General features: G+C 36.4%; 1 long non-coding RNA gene across 2 annotated transcripts; it reads left to right on the forward strand.

Moving 5' to 3' along the window:
• Positions 1-66: 66 nt before the first annotated feature.
• LOC135619315 (uncharacterized) lies at positions 67-8,195 on the forward strand. 2 transcript variants are annotated; one of them, XR_010489371.1, is made up of 5 exons: positions 67-281; positions 1,475-1,577; positions 7,542-7,662; positions 7,803-7,899; positions 7,972-8,195. It is a non-coding gene; the product is annotated as an uncharacterized LOC135619315 (long non-coding RNA). The 2 variants fall into 2 exon arrangements; XR_010489370.1 differs by having other exon boundaries at positions 7,542-7,899; positions 7,972-8,194.
• Positions 8,196-13,461: the final 5,266 nt, after the last annotated feature.

Genomic DNA, 13,461 nt, shown 5'->3' on the forward strand with positions numbered 1-13,461 from the left:
CACCCGTCCACGTGATATATTTTTAATATTTCTTACGCGCAATTAGGCCTCCTCCCCCGAGGCAAACATGCGCGTCCTCGATACCATCAAGGAGTTGGGCCGGGTCACTTATGGCGTCATGGTCTAATTACCGGGATAGTTTCACAAAGTAGACGATCTCAGATAGGCATTGTTGGAGCGCCGTTGTTCCGTGCTCGCCTACAAGCGCGCTCTCGTCTTACGGAACATACGGCCATTCCTGCTTGATCGCCGTGTTCAAGTGTCCGAGTCGGCTTGTAAAGGTACAATCTCGATGGATTTTGATTTGGAGGCTGTTAGAGAATCGATTTGTTATCTTGTTTTTTATTCCGATGAGTTTTTCCTCTCGTAAACCCTAATCGTTCGCATTTCTCCGCTTCTTGCTTCGGAATCTTCAGACTGTTTCGTTCCTATAGATTCAACCTTCTATTTACCTATCTCAACCTCCCTGTGAGTGGAGATTCGCAACCCTAGTTACGCAGCTTCCCTTCGGTATTTTGTTTTTGGTTAAATAAAATGCATTGAGCTTCTATGTTTTATTAGGCACAATTTTTCAGTTCTTTCGGCATCTTATATGATGCATTAGTATGCATGTGATCCATTTTGGCCGCCTTCATTGTAAGGTAGTAGCCTCAATGGGTCTATTTGTTCATTATATTGTTTTCAGTTTGATGTGTTAAGATTTTGTGTCCGTAAACTGGGAATTATTTTTATCCTAATTATTCTAATCTTTTTTACATTTTTATCCATAAAAAAAAGTTCATAAAGCAAAAGAATCTTGTATGCTAAATATGTCATTAATTTTTTTATGCATCATCTTCAGGTTCGTTCAGTATTAGTGCAGTCCCAATAAGTTGTTACTGATGCTGTAAAAATCTTACCATTGATTTAATTTCTTTTAGCACCTTGTATGAGAATGCGGTGAGATAGTCAACATTTATATAAGTGTCACTTGAGCTTATTTTTCCAGAAATCATCCCTTTTCCCCTTTTTTTGAATGGTTGCTTTGTTGAGTAATATGATTCCTGTTAGTCTTCCAAAGTTTAGTAATAGTACTTAGATTCAAACTAGTTGGAGGAGTCCGAGAGGTATAGAAGAAGATATTTTGAAGATACTTCAGTACTCTTGTGTATTCTTAGTTGATCTAGAGAGGCTTTAAAGAAGAATTTTATTTGAGTATATAAGAAATTTAAGACTGGGGTTTGGGTTAATTTGGGACAGATATTTATTGTATTGGTTTTTCTCATATAACAAAAAATTTAGTTTCTTCCGTCGACATAGGCAATTAATATAGAACCACGTTATGGTATGTTCCTTATTTATTGATCTCAAGAGTTTTTTTTTTCCTGCTATGTTCCTAATTCTCCACTTTAAAATCCTGCAGAGTCAGTGTTGCAACTTGGAGACTTGCTGTGCTGTAACAAACACTATATTAGTATTTTATTGTGTTTTGCAGGTGGCTTGAGAATAATAGTCTGAGTGGTTCTGTTCCATACATCATTTGGCAAATCATGAATTTTATGGCAATAAAAGTCTGATCTTGTTAGACCTTATTGAAGGTAAATGACTGTTCTATGTTGATAATTTCTGATTTTAGCTGAAGCTTCCTGTTTTAATTTTCCAGGGATTTTGAGTTTAATAATCTCACAAATCTCTCTGATATGCTTAACCCTCCTGCAAAAGTCAGTCTTTGGATTTTTCTTATTTTGTGCTTTATTCCTAATATTTTATCATTTGAATAATAGTTACAAATAAGTCAGATGATGTGCAATTATTCAATGATAAAGGATTTGGCATATCTAAACTTTCACATAATTTACTTTTCCATCATAAATCTTTTTTGCATGTTGAATTTAGTGTCCCATGATTTGTAACAATACACTAAGGCGAACAGCAAAACTATATAGTGATGATGTTTATGATAAAACATTATCGAATATTATTGTTACTTAGATCTTTATGATCCCAATCAAAATTTATTATTCTTTAATTGATTTCAAATTTTATTTTAATTTATATTTTTATGATTTATCAATTATTGTCGAACTGAATAGTAAAGCTCATTGTAATATGTCTAAAATGTCAGTGTTTTGAAACCATGTCAACTTGTACTTGGAAAAAGAGCACTTGGATAGTGCACTATGGTTATAATATTTACAAACTAAGATCTCATGTGAACTAATTGAGAATACTACATTCACACTCAATCTTTTATCAATTTTGTAAGATCCACACAATCACACACACACATATATGTACATGTACATGTACATATATGTATGTATGTATGTATGTAGAACTAGGTGTCCCAAATAATGCAAATTAGGTGGCGATTCTATGTGTATATATATATATACATATATATATATGTATATACATATATATATATGTATATACATATATATATATGTATATACATATATATATATGTATATACATATATATACATACATATACATATATATATATATACATACATATACATATATATATATATATATATATATATGTATATGTATGTACATATATATAATGTAGAACCAGGTGCCCCTAAGAATGCAAATTAGGTGGTGATTCTATGATATATATATCATAGAATCACCACCTAATTTGCATTATTTTGGACACATAGTTCTACATTGTCGAATCTACTTTGCGATGTTCTCTTTCATTGTCCTATTTGGGTTGACAATCTATATATCTATGGTCCTAGCTCTACTTTGCTCTACTTTGTACCTTATTTATCATGATCTAGACTAAAAATCTTCTTAGCCTTTTTTGAGAATTGGACATCCAAAGTACCTTTAGGAATGTTTATTTAATGTCTATATTTCATTCTAGCTCATATACCATTTACCGAGGGTATCAAAAATTGAATTCTTGAACTAAAACTTTGAACTACTTGATGGTTTGGTTGAAATAATGATTTTTAGAAGTAAAAATATTAAACTACTACATGGTTTGATTGATTTATCAATCAAGTATGTTTGAGTCTTTGAGATGAATTGCCTTTTATTAACATAATGAACTTTTGTTTTCGTCTAAACATGTATTTTGAACAAGTGAAAATGCTCAAATCTTTTGAATATAGTGTTATATCATTTGCTTAAAGTACATGGGATACCATAATGGCTAATCCACTTGGATTGCACACTATTGCATCGAGCATCAATTTTTGGCAAGGAATGTGTATCGTATTCCCCCGCCAACTCACCATATTCATCCGGATCATGCCATAAAACAAGAGTATTCCATTGCATATAATAGATCATAAAGTTACTTGATAATTGTCCCTGATATAGGATCTCATCAAGAGTCATAGGCCTTAAGTGAATCTCAATGCTTGAATGAGTTTGACTATGATTAACGTAAGGAAGTTCAAGTTTTATACATTAAGTTTGTGGAGGATCATAAGCTACTTTGGCATGGATGGAGTAATGAAAAATTAAATGAAGATGCAAATCAAAGAGGAGTATTATACTAAATGTTGAGATACATAAGTGAGATTGAAGGATGAGTTTGAACCAAAAATGTTATCTTTGTCAAACCAAATTAAACTTAATGAAAGTTGTTGCAACATTACATTATTTTAGTAAAACAAGAAAAGAAAAGAAAAGCTTGAAATGAGATCTAATGGGATTGAATCCTAGACTTCAAGGCAACCTCTTAAGCACCTCTACCTTATTTTAGCCTCATCCTCTTTACCAATCGGATAACCCACTATCATTTCTCTCATTCTTCAACCATTCTTTTATGGAAGCTAGGAAACCCTAGCTCTATCGAAGATTGAGGTAAGAGAAATCTAATTCTTCCCTTGCTATATCTAGGGTTTCAGTTTTACAGATTATAAACTGATCTTTTCAGCTGCTTTTGAGTAACCTAGACTTTGAATGTATCTTTAATTTTTGGGTATGTTTTGGATGATTCTCTTATGGTCTAGCATGACCTTAATCTAAGACTAATGCATCGAGTTATGATTGTTCCAATCTGAGATAGTTAGAATCCCCTATTTTCTGAGAAGGGGTTCTATTTGAGTTGAATTAGACCTCTTAGGAATATGATTAGGCTCTAACCTTTTGATATGTTTTAAAAGATTCCTGTCGGGTTCTGTGAAATTTGAAATTGAATGAATACCACTACTGTACACCAAGATATGAGGTTCAAATAATCCCAACCCAGTTTCAACAAATAGAATAGGTGTTACTAATTGAATTAGGAATGTAGTTTAGCCTCTAAGTGATTTCGTTTTAAGTTGAAATTTGGTGTGTATTTAGTTTTATATATCTCCTAATTTTTTATAAAATTTCATGATAATCCAAGATCATTTGGTCAACTATAATAGTGAAGTAAAATTTCTTCATAGAATTTTGTGATGGTTTGATTGATACTAGCTAGTTCATTTGATTATAGAGTGAATTATTGGAAAATTTAATGGTCAAATTTAGATAAATTTTTAGGTTTAGTATAGTTTATTTTATGAGGGATTTTATCGAACTTTTTCTATAAATTATTGTAATAAATTATTATAAATCAACAATTCAAGATGTAAGGTTCTTAATTAAGGCATTTTGTGACTCTATGCTCTCAATTTGATAGGAGTATCGCTCCCTAGCATCCTCGATTATTAAGGAACATGTTCTTTTATTGGTATCTTCATTTTTTAGTTTAATGTATAAGTTTAATTCATTGCAAAATAGTAGTCATATAAATTATCATATGCATAAGATATTTTAGAAAGTATGTTTCCACTGATATAATCGCCATGAGCTAGTCATAAGCTAGATGTGAATGTATATATTTTATAAGCATAAAAATATATGAATTGCGATAAAAATATCTTGTATGTATGCATATATGATGACATGCGGTGTGGGCATGTACTTGTTTTCTATAACGTGTGGTATGGGAGTGCATGAGTATGTTACGACATGCAATGCACGTATATTCTATGACGTGCAGTGTAGGAGTGCACATATGTATTATGACGTGCATTGTGGGAGTGTATGTATATATTATGGCGTGTGGTGTGGGAGTGTATGTATATATTATGACGTGCGTTGTGGGAGTGCACGTATGTATTATGACGTATAGTGTGGGAGTGCATGTATATATTATGACATGGAGTGTGGGAGTGCACGTATATATTATGATGACATACGGTGTGAAAGTATACGTATATGTTATAATATGAGGTGTAGAACTTTGTGAGTTCACCATGCTTACTACATGTGCATATAAGCATTTCGAATTATTTCTATGTAGAATTTTAACTCTTTATTTTGCATATGCTATGTTATAGGGTTATGCTTGCTAAATAAGTCATAGGATGAGGGGTTTACCGTTAAATATCTTATACTAATGATTTTGAAATGTTGTATACATAACATGATGCATGTTCACCTGAATCAAGCTTTGAAGACTTATACTTACTGAGTAATTACTTACTGGAGACTCTAATTTGCATATAAGGATACTAGTTCCCAATCCAAGTGATTGGGCAGGAAAGTAAACACGTGCAAGCCCATGCTAGCGTAGATCTAAACGATGACCTGTGGGAATTTTGTGTATAAATTTTAAATATGTTATATTTATGTTTTTCTTTGGTTAGATGTTATAATCATGTACATGTGTCAAAAATATTATGTAAAGCAAAAGCCTTATGATTTTGATTAGTAAATTAGTATGTTTTAATTTTAAAATTGCATGCCTTCCGTTGCACTCTTATCGATCAATAATGAAACTTGAAAATATGATATCCTACTTTAGTCATGCATGTAGGGTATGAATGAAACTAGGAGTAAGATGCTACATAAACGATTCTTGAAGGATCTTGTGGATCATTCTTCTCTGATTTCTTTCTGGTGTGAGGGGTTTATCTTGGATGCTTTTGGGGGAATTGTTAGTGTTTGTGAATCTTTTTAGGCTTAGCAACCTGTCAATGGATTAAGGAGTTCTTTGGTAAAGAAAATGTTAATACGACTTTTTGATGAACAATACATGCTTGGGGAACAATGATTCAAGTATTCAATCGATGACTTGCGGATGGCACCAAAGAGTTCTATATCAGAAACTTGTAATACTGACTGGTGGCAGTTAACACCTTAAAGAAAGTGTACCAATTCACCATAAGCCCATCAATCTTGTTCTTTCCATCTCAAAAACTTGTAATGCTGAGTGGGGGCAGTTATCACCTTAGAGAAAGTGTACTAAAACACCAAAAGGCCATCAATTGTTCTTTTCATCTCAATTTTGTTTTATTTTGATCTATTAATTCTTCAAACAATTTTAGATAATTCCCACTAAAATTCAGTTTATGAACTTTCTTAAATCTTCCAGTAAGTAACATTAAAATTGCTAATAATTGGAGGCCAAATGACCTTGGTGGAGCATTCGTCTGTTATTATCAATTTGAACACACTTAGAAGTTGGTATGAGAAAGATGCAAATGCAGTAGACCTCACAATAATTTTGAATTGGTAGATGATGACATAAACATGCTTTATGTTATAGTATAAATTTTATATGGTTCTTTATTCTACTAGGTCTTGTATCACCTTTTCTTCCTAGGATGGCTATTGGTAGTTTGTCTGCAAATGAACTCATTTATGATCAATAACCTTTTACTTATGTTGTTCCAGTGTTGATGATTAATTAGGTTTTATTATTCCTTTCACAAAGAGTTCCTTGGTTATGGAAAAAACTATATTTTCATTTGTTTAATTTCAATGTCCTAGAAATTTATGACCAATTTTATGCTTGTGTTAAGGAATTCCATTGCAGGTGTGAAAATATCTACATTATATATGTGTAAAGGTATGGGGTCTTGTGACCTATGGTTCATGCATTGATAATCTTTTCAACTCTTTGCTTATAGTAAAATTGCTTGATATACCTGACCAAAAGGTTGCTCTACTTTTGAACTTTATAGGGTTTAATTGCTTCTTTAAGTTATAGTTAAATAAAAGGAAAATTTATTGTTAGCTCTAAGTTTTTTATAACATAATCTAAGTCCGAAAATGAGTGCAGCTCATATTGTAACACAAGGATGCTTTAAGTAGTAAGCTTCTAGGATAACTGTAGAGTTTTCTGTCAGCAACACCTAGACAATATAACTGAAGAGTTTTGCATGGGAAACTCCCATTGGATGATGGGCTTGGATGTTTGGATGTAGACAAATTGATGGTTCTCCTTCTGCAACTCAGCAAAGACATTGCTAAGTCCCACTAAGTCGTCAGCTTTTGTCCATACATATTGGCATTGATTAGTCTAAAAAATGGTGTATGCTTCTTCCACTGCTGTTAGTAATCAGAAACAGTTTTATTTTCCTTATTCTGTTGTTCTCGTGGACGATATTTACTATCAGAAGTTTGAAATATGCACATGCTTCCATGTCTGTATATTTCATATCAATTACATCATATTCTGAATGGAAATTGCATCAATTCTGTTAATCAAGCATCAGATTAGTGCAGTCCTGTACATTGGCTAGCAATTTTTAACCCTCTGTTTCTCCCTCTTGACAGGTTTATTTGAAGCTTTTACCTTGACTCAAAAAGTTTTGGAATCAATTCTATGTGAACCACTTTGACAAGATGTTATGTATGCATTCATATTTGAAGCTTAGAGACAATAAGACAATTATAGGTTAGAAGATCCTGTGTGTTAGTTTCATTCATTTTGCTAGGAGTCACTGCTCATATCTTATACTTTTTTTCTCCAATGATCGAGTGGTCTTCTTCATGGATTTAGATGCTGTTCTCATACCAATTTTGATAATCTATCAGATTGTTATCAGCCAATACCACCCGATGTTATTGAAAAAAATGATTTATCCACGGCAGTAAAAACTATATGCTTCATCATTGTTACTTAGATGGAGAGGTAAATATTGTGTAGGTATGTGTTGGTTCAAACAATATTTTAAGTAATGATCTTGGTTCCTAATGGTTGTAGGAATCACCTGATGTAATAGTCAAGCCTTTTGGAGGTCACAAGGTAATTTTCTTTATAGTATGTATACCCATGAAGTGCAACTAGCACTGAACCAAAATCTATTGACATCGTCCAATAAACATACGATGTAATATAAATGTTTAGAACATGAATTTTAACACTAGCTTTTGTTACTGTGGGTGTTCAATGCTGAAATATCAAAGAAAATGACAATATATTTACATATTCAATAATTCTATTGGAAGCTGATATTGGGAGTAGCTAATCCTACATTGTAACATATAAATTCATCAAATGTGCACACAGCTTTTTTGTCTCTAGCTGATATTGTTGTCTTTGGTCTTTTTTCCATCGGAAGTGTCTTACATACGAATTAGATCATGATGCTTTACTATTAAATAGTTTTTCAAGGATGTTATTTAGTTAATATTTATTAGTTGTCTATCATGAATGATTGAAGGCGTTAACCCTCATCTAAAGAACAATTTGTTATGTCTTTAGGTTGCTTTCTACTATTGACAGTCTTCAATGGCAGTTCCCATTTGAGTCTTTTGGGTATATAGGATAAAGAAGATTTTACAGATCAACTTTAAACTGATATCGAACCAATTTTAATGATATTATCAATTATATTTTCAGCTTGCAGCAATGTTCCAATTAGCTAATGAACTGCTTTTGGTATGGTATCAGATAAGGTTCATTAGCTAAGGACAGCGTGATCCCAGATATAATGATGACAATTAGCTAATGAACTGCTTTTGGTATGGTATCAGAGTTAATGAACTGGTCTACGTGTCCTCGTAATTAGGTTTTTTTAGTCAATAAGGTTGCCAACTGGTCTACGTGATCCCAGATATAATGATGACAATTAGGGATTTTTTTCACAATATCCAACTATCAATCCTCGCTAGAGGCTACGACACATGGCGGGATGGTGAAGCAAATCTGCTAATCACACGAGGCATGGTGGGGCGACTTTCAAATACCCCGAATGTCGTCTTCGCGCATGAAATATCAAGGGTGGTGGACTACCTAACAAGCCATGGTGTCCGGGCACTCCCCGGAAGAAGGTACTCCACAGTTGAGCTACGTGGCAGAGACTGGGTTATTCGACCAACCCAGATTATGGTACTAATGCAGCCTGCAGAAATAAGGAGTCGCAACCTTATTGATGGAAGGATATCCATAAGTTTCGACACCTACAAAGCTGCATCAACATCCAGCCGAATCAACTATAATAACGCAGACGACGAGGCACTCAGTGATGAAGAAGAGATTCGGAACCACACCATAGCCGTCAGCATTCAACTATCTGACCACAGCGAAGATGAAGCTAATGAATTACGTCAATATCTAAATTCTTATCAGGAAGTTGACGTTTCTGAAGATGGAGGGGAATTACCATACCCTCAAAAATACCAAAAGGAAGTGGTTACAGCCGGATTGGAAGAAGATCTAGAGATGGAATACCCCCACCTGGCTAGATTATCTCAACGGGTATATGCATCGTGGCAGTATCAAATTACAAACCACCCACCGACTCAACAATGGGACCAGCCAACTACCCCCCAGCAGTAAACATAGAATCAACAAGCCAGAAGCCTGCGTACGAAGGCTACTCCAGGCAGCCAAGGTTTAAATCAAAAGACCTGTCTGAAGCATGGAATCTCCCGTCAGCATTTCAACAACAAGGGGTGATGTTCATAATCCCATCCCAACTTGGGATGTTTGAGGAAGTATTTATGAGATGGGAGTCAATAACAAAGAATTTGGTCTCCCTACAAAGATTCACCGATCCCCAAGCCAAAATGGAGTTTATCGAAAATCTGCTTGGTGAAGTAGAAAAACTAGCATGGATCCAATGGCGGATGGCGTATGCTGAAGAATACCAGTTATTAATGGCCAACGCGGATGGTTCAGGAGGAACACAAAACATCCTCTCACAACTGAGGACAATTTTTATTTTAGAAGACTCCTTCCAAGGATCCACCACATCACAAGAAGAGGCCTACCGGGACCTTGAAAGGTTATCATGCACAAACCTCAAACATATTATTCAATTCCTAAATGACTATATGAGGCTTGCATCAAAAACAGGAAGGCTATTCACAAGCCCAGAACTCTCAGAGAAATTATGGTCTAAAATGCCTGGAGAACTAGGCAAAAGGATCAAGGAGGCATTTGAAACAAATACCTAGAGGCAGAATGCAAGGACGCGACTTTCAGAAGGGCCTTAAAGATCTATCCTTTTGCAGCGAAATTCCCATTCCAGGATACTACAATAAACCAGAAAGAAGGTATGGCGTAAGGAAATCAACAACCTACAAAGGAAAACCACACTCCTCCCATGCTAGAATTGAGAAAAGGAAGCACTTGATTAGAAACAAGAAGTGCAAATGCTACCTATGCGAGGAAGAAGGGCACTTTGCAAGGGAATGCCCCAATGATCGCAAAAATATTAAAAGGGTAGCCATGTTCGAACAGCTTGACCTCCCAGATGATTATGAAATCCTATCAGTACAAGAAGGAGAGAATCAAAGCGATGCAATTTACTCCATCTCTGAGGGAGAAGATGTGGAAAGTCTACAGCATGGTATCCATTCCTTTACTCATAGAATATTTGCCCTCATTGAAGATAGCAGAACCTGGTGGATCGGGCCTGACACGGGATATAGGGCCCGGGTGCAAGTCTCCCAAACACAAGCCGAATGCAAACATATATGGGAAATTAACACGGAACTACCAGCCAGCATGAAAATATGTAATTGCTGCAAAAGGACAACCCAAAGGAGGCATAGGAGGCACTGCCCTCTATGTGAAATTACTTCATGCGGAATGTGCAGCATCTATTATTTCAGAAAAAGAACCCTAGTAATGACCGAGGAACCACCGAGGTATGAGCCCAAGAATTTGCTTCAACAATAGCAAGATTACATTAACCATTGTGAAGCAGAAATCAGAAGACTGAAGATGGCTGTAGAATCTGAACAACAGAAGGCAAAGGAATTAGAAGAAATACAAATACAAGCCATAGCAACTGCCCAAGAAAACCTCCAGTTACAGCATGAGATATGCGAATGGAAGAAAAGGTATGATCAGTTGGAAGGAGAGGCAATGGAAATTGATCGACTAAGGTTAGAGAAAGCTGATTTACTAAAAGAAATACAAGAGCTTAGGACAAAAGAAGCGGAGGAAAATGAAGAAATGTTCGTCCTACTGGCCGAAGAAACACATAAGGCTTTATCTATAGAAACAAAGGAAACAGGAGGATCCAGAAAAGCCAAAAACATGTTCTTCAACCTAGAGGTACGAATTGAAATCCCAAGTATCCCCTCCTTTAAGATAAATGCCATATTAGACACAGGAGCCACGACCTACTGCATAGATGAAAATTCCATACCAAAAGCAGCAATGGAGGAAAATCCCTACATTATACATTTCAGCGGGATAACATCCAAGACAACGGCCAACAAAAAACTAAAAGGTGGCAAGATGACTATAGGGGATAACACATTCAGGATCCCCTATACATATGCTTTCACAATGAAGCTGGGAGACGATATCCAAATGATAATAGGGTGCAACTTCATACGGGCCATGCAAGGAGGAGTAAGGATAGAAGGTAACACCGTTACTTTCTACAAAAATCTTACTACAGTCAACACGCTACCCTATGTCCCAGTATCAGCAGCAATAGAAGAACTGGATCTTGAAGAGGATGAGTATATCCAGATCCAGGAATCTGTCCTCTTCTCCGCAGCTCAGCAAGGCAGTAACCTGATCAAAGAAAGGTTCGGAGGCCTACTGAATCAGCTGAAGGCCCAGGGATACATAGGGGAAGACCCCCTAAAACACTGGGAAAAGAACAAAATTATATGCAAACTAGAGATTAAAAACCCAGACTTCGTAGTAGAAGACAAGCCCCTTAAGCATCTTATACCACGAGCAAAGGAGGCTTTCTCTAAACACATAGACGCCCTTCTAAAGATTGGAGTAATAAGGCCAAGCAAGAGCAGACATCGCACAACTGCCATAATAGTCAACTCCGGAACAACAGTAGACCCAGACACCGGAGTGGAAAAAAAAGGGCAAGGAAAGGATGGTATTCAATTACAAAAGGCTGAATGACATCACGGAAAAGGACCAGTATAGCCTACCAGGAATAAACACCATCCTACGAAAGGTCAGTAATAGCAAAATTTACTCAAAATTTGACCTCAAATCAGGATTTCACCAAGTAGCCATGCATCCTGACTCAATTGAGTGGACCGCCTTTTGGGTTCCCGACGGACTATATGAATGGCTAGCAATGCCATTCGGATTAAAAAACGCACCCGCAGTATTTCAGAGAAAAATGGACGAATGTTTCAAAGGTACGGGAGAATTTATCGTAATATACATTGACGATATTCTAATATTCTCGAAAAACGAGAAAGACCACGCTAGGCACCTGGCCTAAATGTTGGAAATCTGTCAGAAACATGGCCTGGTACTAAGCCCATCAAAGATGAAGGTGGCGGTCAAAGAGATAGAATTCCTTGGGGCAATCTTGGGAAACTTAAAAATTAAGCTACAGCCCCACATCATCAAAAGAATCACAGAGTACCAAGAGGAAAATCTCACCACAAAGAAAGGTCTAAGATCGTGGCTAGGTATACTAAATTACGCCCGTAATTATATCCCTAATTTGGGAAAACTCCTGGGACCACTCTATGCCAAAACAAGCCCGACTGGTGAGAAGAGGTTTAACGAGCAAGACTGGGAGCTGATCCGAAAGATCAAAAGTTTGGTTAAAAATCTTCCAGACCTGGAAGTACCACCAGAGGAATGTTTTATCATTCTAGAAACAGATGGCTGCATGGAAGGATGGGGGGGGATCTGCAAGTGGAAGAAAATGAAGAACGACCCCCGGAATACTGAGAAAATCTGTGCCTACGCAAGTGGAAAATTCAACCCCATCAAGTCCACTATTGATGCAGAAATGCATGCGGTAATGAAGACTTTGGAAAGCCTGAAGATCTACTTTCTGGATAAGGAGGAAGTCATAATTAGGACAGACTGTCAAGCCATCATAAGCTTCTTCAACAAGTCTGCCCAGAACAAACCTTCTAGGGTCCGGTGGATGGCCTTCGTCGACTATATAACCGGATGCGGCGTTGAAGTGAAATTCGAGCACATCGAAGGAACCAGTAACATTCTCGCTGATTACCTATCTAGACTAATAAATATTCTAGTCGCAGGATGGCCGGACGAGCAAGCAATCCTAATGCTGGAGGCTACCAAGGAGGTCCAAGCGAGACCAAGCCCAAGAGCTGCAGCCTACCTCAACCAATTCCTGACGACCTGGCAGAACAATACCTACAGGGGATCGCCAAGCTCAGGGCGGGATCCCGAACAGGAATCCCCCTTCGAGATCTCGAAACAGTTGAAAAAGAGCTCAAAATTATTCAAAGAGAGGTCGCCCGACAAGCCTGCGTCACACTACGGTGC

The sequence above is a fragment of the Musa acuminata genome, chromosome BXJ2-8 (assembly GCF_036884655.1).
Source record: "Musa acuminata AAA Group cultivar baxijiao chromosome BXJ2-8, Cavendish_Baxijiao_AAA, whole genome shotgun sequence".
In the NCBI taxonomy this organism is placed as follows: Eukaryota; Viridiplantae; Streptophyta; class Magnoliopsida; order Zingiberales; family Musaceae; genus Musa; species Musa acuminata.